At 37.7% G+C, this 11,305-nt stretch overlaps 1 non-coding gene across 1 annotated transcript; it reads left to right on the top strand.

Annotated features, from left to right (window-relative positions):
* Window positions 1-9,762: 9,762 nt before the first annotated feature.
* Window positions 9,763-9,868, top strand: LOC118519937 (U6 spliceosomal RNA). The gene has a single exon (XR_004909432.1). It is a non-coding gene; the product is annotated as a U6 spliceosomal RNA (small nuclear RNA).
* Window positions 9,869-11,305: the final 1,437 nt, after the last annotated feature.

Raw genomic sequence — 11,305 nt, 5'->3', positions numbered from 1 at the left:
ATACATCAATTATAGTAGTTTTAATTGTTATTTTTGGTGTTTTTTATTTATCTTTTTGGAGGGCTGGGAAAGTCTGTTGTTTTTGTTTGTTCGTTTGTTTTGGCTGCAACTAACAGAAAATCAATTTGAACTAAATCAGGCAACCAAAATAGGAAAGGGGAGTTATTGCTTCATGGAAACCAAGGATTGAAGAAACAGAAAAGATGTGAATGCATCTGGGCCTTAAGTCAACAGGAAACCTTGACCTGGATTTTGCAAGGTCTCTCTCATTCTCTCTCTCTCTCCCCCTCCTTCTCATCCCCATGACTCACCTCTGCTCTTCTCAGGGAGTTGGCTTCATTCTCTTTCACTGCAGACTTACCACTGATACCATTTCCCATTTTGTGGTTTCTGTGTGCCAGAGAGGTACTGTGAATCTCTTCTTTGCTTGGTGGTTAAAACTGCTTAGGGAAAAGCTTTGACTGGCTCAGCTGGGGCAGGTGCCCACCGCTAGACTATTCAAAGAAAGAATCAATAGTAATACCTTGTAAGAACTTGGTGGTTTCCATGGGAACCACAGGTAGGATTGGGGAGGGAAAGTGGGAAGGGGGAAGAAGTCCCAAAAGAAGGGGAGAGGCAAGGATACTTGGCATTCACAGAAAGGAAATAATACATGCCCTTCAGAGAAATGTGGTTTAGCTGTATGGGTACAAGGATATTCCTTATCTGTATTTGAGTGAGTGAGCTGACATATGTTTATTTGTCACTGCTCCAAATCCATTCCCAGGACTGGATTTTTCCCGTTTCAAACATGTGGAAAAATAGGTTTACTTGTATGTACTTAATGATAATTAAGATTCTTTTTTGTATTATGAGATGTTATACCATAAAATTGAACTTTTATACCAAGTTATACCAAAAAGTTGAACTTTTTCCTTCATGTACTTGATTGTTGATTGGTTGATCCTGGATCTACAAAGAAGTTTGAAATATTTTAAAAAGAAGCGCATTCAGACTCCTTCGATTATGTGTGATGTGCCAAAAGTAAAATAAATCTTCCACATAGCCAGTGCCGAAAATAAACTGATTTCAATTGCAGAATCGAAGCATCATCCTGAAACCCGCACTGCTGCTCTCATAAAACTGCCATTTGACTTACTGTTTATTGTTTAGTTTTTTGACTTTTAAGGTTATGTAAGCATTGTGTAGCCCATGACTCATCCCATTATTGGATAAAGGAAAACTTCAAAAATCTCCCAGAAATCTCCTCTGATTATAAATGAATAGAAAAAAGGGAATTTTGGACAGTGAATGGATACATTTAACAAATCATTGCTCACTAAAAACATAAACAAAAAGAAGCCAAGGTCACCTTGACTTTCAGGATTAACCTTATTAACGAGACTATTTTTTTCTTTTCCTTTCCTTTTTGACTTTTTTTGAGATGGATTTATAGCAAAATGCACTACTAAAAATTGAACAAACCAGTTATTTCTGCACACTGTTCTTGTTTTCCTTTTTCCAGCATCTGTCTTTTTTTTTTTTTTAAGATTTTATTTATTTATTTGACACAGAGAGAGACAGCGAGAGGGAACACAAGCAGGGGGAGTGGGAGAGGGAGAAGCAGGCTTCCTGCTGAGCAGGGCTCGATCCCAGGACGCCGGGATCATGATCTGAGCCAAAGGCAGACGCCTAAGGACTGAGCCACCCAGGCACCCCCAGCATCTGTCTTTTAACGCATACTTGCAGAGAAAGTCTGTCTTGATGGACAGAGGAACGTTTCCTACCGGAGGGCAATTTGGCAATACTTCACCTATGTAGTCTCTGCTATGGATTTGCCCTAGATTAGGGAGATAATTAATAAGGACAACTTCGAATCACATAAACTAACTACAAAAATTTCAATAAAGAGATAAATGAATAAATTAAATTGTCTTTTATTTATTTATTATTACTATTTTGGGGGGGTTCATTCAACTTGCACAGACAAAGGGCAACTAAAATCTGGATTTTTCCCAAGGATTTATTGTTTGTGCTTGTCAGCACACCTGACTAAAATCAAACTCTTAAAGAATTATCTAATCTAACTTTACAGGTGGCTTCAGGGAGAAATAAATATCTAAATGCTTAGGGGCAAGTCAAGTGTAAAATATGCTTTGTGAAAATGCCTGCTGAATTTGACATGACATACTTTATTATAACAATGGATGATCTGATAGTAATGGATGATCTGATAGTAAGAGCCCTCAGGCTTTTGAGGCTCATTGGTGTCAATTTTGGAAACAAGGGTAAAAGATTTTTATCTTCAAGCTTCACTGTTATGCTTTATTTGGGGGATCTTTTAGGAATGTTCACAATTGTTATTAAATAAAAATAACCAAAAATGTAGATCTGTCATAGCAATTTTATATGAAAGATCCAAGATTATCATCAAGCTATAAATTTATCTTGGGATATTTAGTTTGTATGAATTCATTTGTGCCATAAATATTAAAAGGTTAGAAGTTTATTTCTTGTTTATTCATATCAACTTTCCATTTGTATTTGTAATAGATTTCTCAAATTTGATATTTCCTACACTGAACTCTTGATCTCCCTTCACCAATCTGGTCTACCTGAAGACATGTCCATCTCAGTAAATGGCAACTCCATCTTTCCAGTTTCTCAGGCCATGATCTTAGAGTCACTCTTGACTCCTGTCTTTCCCTTATATACCAACATTCAAATGATTAGCGTATCTTACTGGTTTTATCTTGAAAATACTTTTAGACTCCAATCAATTCTCATTTCCTTCATTACCACCTTTCTGGTCCAAACAACCATCATCGACGGCCTGGTTTATTGTAGTAGCCTTGCTTTGACCTTCCTGTTTTATTCTTTCTCCAAATAGTCTATGCTCAAACGAACAGCCAGGGTGATGCTATAAAAACCTGATATACTTCTGCTTAAATTTTCCAATATCCTTCCATTTCTCCCAGTAAAGGCCCTTCAAAGACTCCCAGGCTACGAAATCTACCCTCTATTTCACCATCTCATTTACCTTTCTGACCTCACTTCCTGGAACTCTCTCCCCTGCTGAACTTCAGCCACGTTGCCTTCTTTGCTCTTCTTCCATTCTGAAGGTGCTAGTGGAAGTCCCTGTGACTATTTCCTTCAACCTGAGTTTTCTGCTCCTGACCCCGTAGGAGCTATATCCCCAGCATAAGAACTACCAGCTTTGAACCTGGTGTGGACAGTCATCGGGAGAAATTAGTTCCTACTATACTCCTTCAGAGTCTTCTACTGAACTCACATGTATCCTTTAAGCATGAAGATCAGCTAAATCATATGCAATAGAAGGGAAAGAAAGGGAAGAGGGAGGAGACCTAATGTAACTGTAAAGTTATGAGGATGGAGCCATAAGCCACTGATGAGATTATGTACAATAGCACCTATTATTTTACATTCTTACCTTTCATTAAATCTGGAGATTTCACATAAACCTTCCTGTACCCTTTAGAAGAGTGGGATTTTCACAGGAAGCACCTAGCCAACCTCATAAAATATGTGCATATGTGTGTGTGTGTGAAGACTGTGGTTCCTAGGCATCCAACTAAGCCTGCCAGGGCAGAGTTTTCTTCCAGTTTCTGAGAAACTCTGGTCAACTTTGGCAGATAGAAGTGTTTTCATCATTGGTAAGTCTAGCCTGGACAAATAACTGAATAAGAGTATGAATTTTAAGCTCTTAGATGCTGACCAAAGCATAAAAGAAATCGACCAGCCAAAAAAATGCATGTTCTGTGAGGTTCAGATTAAGAAGCATTGATGAAATTCACCAAAGCAAGCATTGCTATTTTATGTATTACACGTTCTCTTGATAAAAGAAAGTGTCAAAAGGGCGCCTGGATGGCTCAGTCAGTTAAGCATCTGCCTATGGCTCAAGTCGTGATCCCCAGGTCCTGGGATCTAGCCCCACATGGGGCTTCTTGCTCAGTGGGGAGTCTGCTTCTCCCTCTCTCTCTCTGCCCCTGCCCCCCTGCTTGTGCTCTCTCTCTCACACACTCTCTCTTAAATAAGTAAATAAAATCTTAAAAAAAAAAAAAAAGGGGGCGCCTGGGTGGCTCAGTTGGTTAAGCGACTGCCTTCGGCTCAGGTCATGATCCTGGAGTCCCGGGATCGAGTCCCACATCGGGCTCCCTGCTCAGCGGGGGGTCTGCTTCTCCCTCTGACCCTCTTCCCTCTTGTGCTCTCTGTCTCTCATTCTCTCTCTCAAATAAATAAATAAAATCTTTAAAAAAAAAAAAAAAAAAGGAAGGTGTCAACACAACCCATATCTAGTGGCTTTTGAGCAGAGATTCAGGATAAGGATCAGGTTTCTAGGACTGACTGCAAATGTGCTCATCTTTGGGAACACAGGAAGGGAAATCTAATGGTGAAGAAATCTTCATAGGGTAGCCTGAAAAAAAAAAAAGAGACCAGAGGAAAGGAGGAAGAGCAGACTGGACAGCAAGCTGCCCCAAAGATCTTGAACACCTCCCCAAACTATGCTTGATGATTTCAAGGCGTGGAGAAGTAAATAAGTGATTGACATTAAGCCTCACTTGTTCAGCTGTACTGTGATTTTTGCTTGACTTCATTAATAAGAGTAAACATTATCTTTGTCTCTTATGGCCAATTACTAGATTGTTTTTAAAAGATCAAACTTTGTCTAGAAATTGGCATTCTTTCCCTATGATTTTCATATTTTCCAATCTCGTGGAGTTTCCTGAAATTCTTAGCAAGAATTCTAGATATGATAGTGCTGATTTTATTTCTTATTAAAAATCTTCATTTCCCACCATCAACTCTGAACCCCCCTTACCTTCCTTTTTTTTTAGCTTTATTGAAGTGCAATTGACAAATAAAATTATAAGATATTTAAAGGTAATGATATTTACCTTCCTTGATTCTTAAAGAAAGCATTTTTATTTCTTTTGATTCTTCTGTTGTTTCCTCCTCTCTATATTATCAGTTTACATGCTAGATTTTGACTTGATAATTATAGTCATATAATTATAGTTTCCTGCTATGATGGATTATGACTTAACCCACTTACACAATTATCTTGCTAAGTTTTGTTTTTTGTCTTAATTGTCTTTGTTATTTATTTTTGTTTCTATCAACTATGAACGGTACCTCATGATTCCACTTCATTATTCTTCCTCCCATTCAGCCACTCGGCTGTCTATACTTAAACATTTATTTTGTCAAATTTCATTTTTGTTCTGTGTCAATAGATGCTTCTAGTTTTTGTATGTTGTTTGTTGTTTTAACTAACTCCTAGTGAGGACTTACTATGTGTCAAGCACTATTATAGGCACTTTGTGTTAAGTAACTTAAGCCTCACAAAAAGACGATAAAATAGATAACTTACTTCTATCCTACAGAAAGGAAATTGAGTAATTTCTGGATTCATATAGCCAGTAAGAACCTTAGGGTCTGTCTTCTTAAAAGTTGACTAATACAATCTCTTTAGATTGTCTCTTGAAATTGAAAGTCATTAACCATATTCTAATTACAATGTAAATAGTATCCATTGTAGTGTCAAGTAGTATATTATGATTACACTCAGTTTCTGGTTGTTTTCTAATTGCTTTTCTTTTTTTCTTACATTGCCTTTTCTATCTCTTAAAATCTTTTAATATCTCAAAGGTAGTATTAAATCTCCTTTTTTCTTTGATACTTTTTCCCAAGCCTTTCAGTATCCTCCACCAAGTTGTTCTGATTTCTCCCTAGGATGGATCACTGCCCATGTTCTGTCCTGGACTGGATCATCTGTTTCCTAGATTTCGCATTTTCCTCCTTAATTTATTGTCTTACTGTACTATAATGTATCCTCAAATATATCCTAAGAAATGGTGATAAAAAGTACCTTTCAGGGAATTTACATTTTTGAAGTTTTTAAAAATGTGTCCTTCTTTGGACAGTTGTTTTGACTGCTTTTAGGATTCTAAGTTATAAAGAATTTCCACTCAAAGCTTTGAAGGCATTGATCCATTACCTTCTAGCATTCAGCATTGTTGATTGGATGGCCAGTGCCAAACTATACTTGTAATTTTGTGGATGTCCTGTTTCTTCTCCTTGGAACCTACTAGGATAATCTTTCTCCGCAGCATTCTGAAATGCTATGAAAATACAATTAGAGTGGGCGCTAATAGTTCATGCACTGGAGACACACTGGGCTTTTTTAGTCTGAAGACTTTTGTCTTCCGTTCTAAGAAAACTCTCTCTCTCTCTTTCATTTCCTCTCCTCTGTCTTCCCTGGTCCATTTTTAAAATTCCTATGAAGAGGATGTTGAACTTCTGAATTATTATATATGTCTTACAACTTCTCTCTCATTTTTTTTCTCTTTTTAACTTTTTAATTTTTATTCTAGGAGATTTACTTCTCAACAGTCTCTTTCAATTCTTGCAATATTTTTCTTTTCCGTTACATGTTGTTTTTGTTTTATGGATGCAGAATCTTCTCTGATCTTTGTAACATTACTTAGAAAGATTTTTTTCTGAATTCGGCAGGATCACTTTTCTCTGTTGTTAATTTTGAGTTTTCTCTTTGTGTTGTTGTTATAGAGTTTTCTCAGGTTTGGTGCACCTTGTTTCTCATTTGGGCTTACGCACAGGCCACCGAAGTGTCAGTGTGTGAGCTTTCTGAGGGTAGCGGGGCTTGTCCATTAGGCAGTGCACTGTAGGGTGAGTGGTCAGGGAGCCAGCTCTCACACTAGTCACTTGCTCCAGTGCTCTTCCTCGCTGGCCTGGTTCTTCTTAGGCCGCTCGTTCCATATCATGAGAAAAGATCCTTTTCCTTTTCTCATTTGTTAGTTTGTTCAAAGAGCATCTGTCTGGCGGCCAGGAGTGCTGTGTTTGGGGGAAGGGAAGGCAGTGGCCAGGTAGTCTCTATTTCATACTTCAATGAATCCTCCATCCCATGCCCCTATTTCACTCCTACTGTCCAATGTCCCTGTGATTCTAAGAGCCACACGTCTCCAGGGCTGTGCAGAGCTAATGGGTTTCCTTACCCATCACTTTCACCTCCGTGTCAGGCTTCAGCTTACTCTCTTCCATATCGACAAACACCAGTCATCCTTCTGTTTCCAGGAAAATGTTAAAATCTCTATTCTGATCATAGCTCCCTTCCCATTCTCTTCAGCTTTCCAGGACTGAAGATGTTTCTTTCCAGTTCTCCTTGTTCTTCTGCCACAGTTTAATTAAATAGGAAGTTCCTGGGTGAGGCTTAGTTAGTGATTATAAAAAAGATCTGCAGTGATTATAGCATGGAACTGGGGTGAGGATAATAGTTCTTACTGTGAGCGCAGCTATCTATCTCAGTGCTGATACTTGTCGCTTGGTACGACCTGCTTTGCATTCCCTGCCTTGGTAGACAGTTTTGAAAGACCCTTGATTACATAATAAGTCATTAACCAAAGTTCAGAGGTGCCATATCAAGCTTCTAAAGTGTTATTGTCAAGTTCTGTTAGTTGTCACATATAAGTAACTGTGTGTTTAACGGTCATGGAATCGGCATTGCTGAGTCCTGTGTTTCCATAGTGCAATGGCACAGAAAAGTCTCCTGTGATGGCCGTTTACAGGAGTGCAGGTCTTTGTGGCCACTCATGCAATGAAGAACTGTCAGGTTGCTTTTAAACTTCCCATAAGGAAAAGTATATATTTCTATGTTAAGCATATATCTGAATGTAAGTATATCCCAGTTAATTAATTCTGCTGATAAATTGCAAGCATGATAAATTCCCTTGAAATACTATTGGAAATATGCATTTTTAATGTGTAAGTTTGCAAAACCTCTACCTGAAGCATGATTGTATACCTTTGGCCAGAAAGCTCTGAGTTTACTTCCTATGCCCCACTTTTAAGTTAAAGCTGACACTCCCTGGAAGGTAAGTTTTCCCCACTATAAAAGAATTCTGAAATTCTAGTGTGTATCACCTGGTGAGTTTATTAAAAATATGAAATACTGGGCCTCACACCCAGAAAGTCTGATTCAGGAGATCAAAACTAAGGCCCAGGAATCTGCTTTGTAATACAGTGTGGAGATTATTCAAGTGCAGACAGTACATGACCTTCCTTTAAGAATCCCACTCTAAGGATAAAGGAGAAAGAGGGAGATTAATTAACAAGCCAGTGTCTCCTGATAAATACTTTAAGAGGAAATAAAGCAGAGAAAATCAGCAATGTAAAGGTCTCTATAGTACCTGAGTCCCACTAGAGTTAAATAGATGGTAATTCTTCACATTAAACATGTAAATGAGCCAAAAATATGGATGTTATTATCAGGTTTCTTTCTTTCTTTCTTTCTTTCTTTCTTTCTTTCTTTCTTTCTTTCTTTCTTTCTTTCTTTCTTTCTCACTCTCTTTCTCTCTTTCTTTCTTTTAAGAAAAACTCATTACTTAGGTAAATAACTTTTAATTACCAAAATTCCAATCTTTGAAATGATGATGTTTTCATTTGCTTTGTGAAATAATAATTCTAGAGAATAATGTTTCTTCCGCATATTGGTTTGATGTGCCTCTCCGAAACACAAAAGATACATAACCTCAACCTGCCCTTTTAAAATAAATAGCAGTTTTCATACCTGTCTTTTCCCAAGAATATCTCTTATTCTTTGAAACTCTATGTTTTTTCATTGTGTCAGGGCAAACCACAGGCTCTAAGACAAAAGTGAACAGGTAAGCATGTTGGAACTGGAAGATTTTCTTTGCTGTCAACTATTTTACTTGGAAGAAAGATCACCAAAGGGAACTATTTGGTTGAGAATAAATATTCAAATAAAGTTAGCATTGCATTCAAACCATTTTGTTCATTTTTTAAGAACTTGAGCTATTTTCCTCGGCATTATTATACGTGTAGACAGGTAGAAACCTGCAAAGTCAAACTGTGAAGGAAGAAAGGTGACAGAAGCCTTTGTTAGATTCTTGAGGGAGATGGGCCTGTCTTCCTCTAGTGTATATGCACCAGACAAGTAGCTGTGATTGCTTTACAGATATTCAATTCTACAGGGAAGTTACTCCCTCTGATTGAAAAGTCTAGCGTGATTGGACCCAAAATAACCATGGCCAGATGCCAAGAGAAATTCCCCCTAAGCATGAATGTCTTCCCCGTTTCCAGAATCCTAGACAAGGGGTGCTTCAAATCTACTCACCACCACCCCCCACTCTGTCTGTCTACTAGGACAAAAGCCCTTGACTTACCTTCACTTAAATTGTTTCTACCAGCCTCCATTTCTCACTTGACTGTAAGTTTGTGGCCAACATTTAATGGCTGACGGGTGGACTAATTTAGGAAAGCTTAGATCTGCTCGGGTCGCAGTTTTACAGATATGTTGATCCAAAAATGATTAACATCTTTTTACACACAGAAATTTCCTCAATTTTTAGGCTAGTCACCCGGGAGAGAGGAGGAAAGAGAGGAGGTAAAGGGAAAAAGAAGGTAGACATCTGCCTTTGAACTCCTCACCCTCCCCTCTCCTAACAGCTCCTTCACTCAGAGGTTGGAAATGGACTCAGGTCTTCTCTCTCCATTATTTATCTAGTGATTCAGATTTCATTTTTCTTAAAGGATCAGTTTACGTATAACATCTTATGAGCAAAAATAAAAATAAAATTGAGAGGGAAATTTGCTAACTCACATCTTATAAGGTTGATGAGAATATACTTAAGAAAAGTAAGTATATCAACCATTTTTATCCATTAAAAATGCATTTATTGATAGCTCATTCTCTGCCAGGCACTCAGTTGAAATAAAGGTCCCACTGTACCCGCCTCGGCAGCACATATACTAAAATTAGAATAATACAAAGAAGATTAGCATGACCTCTGTGCAAGGATGAATGTAAGTTCATAAAGCATTCTATATTTTTAAAAAAAGAGAAAGAAAGGAATAGAAGTCTCACTGATTATTACATTCTTATCACCCAAACCTAGAAAAAATGTAGTTTCATTTCTACCTGCCCCTTATGTTTATTGATTCTTATTTTACAAAAAAACAGTTTTTCATTTTTTGCCCTTTACTATCACAGAAGAATATTCTCCGGTGTTTTTACAATCTTCTGTGATGTTTCATTATCATCAGTCCTCAGACTGTCGTTGGGATATGCGGAGATGGGATGCCGTCCAAGGGCTTAAAGGGGAGATACAAGAGTCAAAATATGATAATCTAAAATAATGTCACATTTGTGATCTCGAGTTCTTTACCTAGTAAGTAACAACAACTATTTCCTAATTTTGGGGGGGAGGGGAGGTATAATAACGGCCAGAATTAGAGAGATACAATATTAGCACAGTGACATCAAACAACAATCATCAAAATGTTTCCATTAGATTTTATTTTTTCTCTTAATTATAATAGAACACGAATTTAGCTTTCTGCATTTTACAGTCCTTTAAATTGTAATACATGACATGAATGAAAACAGCAGTTCCCCCTGGCGCTGTGGTTGAGTTCCCCAGGCCCAGGAGCAGGAACAGTCTGCCCTGTCACAAAGGGCTAAAGCACCAGAGCAAGCAAGGCTGGGGAGAGGAATTGATGAGGTAATTAGGCCTATGAGAGCAGACCAAATAGTGTCGAATAAATAATTTAATGTTAGCCTTTTTCATTAATATTCTAAAAACTGGAGGATGGGGGGAGTTTGGGCTGTCTCTGTTTAATCTCCAGATTAAACCTCAAGGTTGAGAAACAGTTGTCTGTGAAAAGAGAGGGTAAGTGGATCAATCACTTTTCTAAGTCATTTCCTAACAGGCATATGACAAATCTCATGACAAAACATGACACAATTTAGTATGTTTTTATTCAGCTGAGTTTTAATATAGCATTAGTAAATTAGAATGTAGTAACATCAAAATGTTTGGTTGCATAGGGCAGATTTCTAAAACTATACTTGGGAACATTATAATTCCAGTGAAATTTCCCACATTGTTGCCATCATAAATTACAGGCAAAGGCACATTTACAGAAGAGTAGTCTCTTGTAAAGGAAACATAAAATATCCAGGCATTAAGCATAAAAACATATTTAAAATAACACAAAAAGAAGGGACGCCTGGGTGGTTCAGTCAGTTAAGTGTCTGCCTTTGGCTCAGGTCATGATCCCAGGGTCCTGGGATCCAGCCCCGCATCGGGCTCCCTGCCCAGCGGGGAGTCTGCTTCTCCTTCTCCCTCTGCCACTCTCTCTCTCTTTCTCTCTCTCTGTCAAATAAATAAAAAATTTAAAAAATATATAAAATAACACAAAAAGAATTTAAAAATGAAAACCTATAGAGATTATTAATTGGCTTTATGTAATTTACTAAGTTGATGTT

Source organism: Halichoerus grypus, chromosome 2 (assembly GCF_964656455.1).
Source record: "Halichoerus grypus chromosome 2, mHalGry1.hap1.1, whole genome shotgun sequence".
NCBI lineage: Eukaryota > Metazoa > Chordata > Mammalia > Carnivora > Phocidae > Halichoerus > Halichoerus grypus.
The sequence above is the reverse complement of the archived record's forward strand: the minus strand, read 5'-3'. Positions and strand labels throughout refer to the sequence as shown.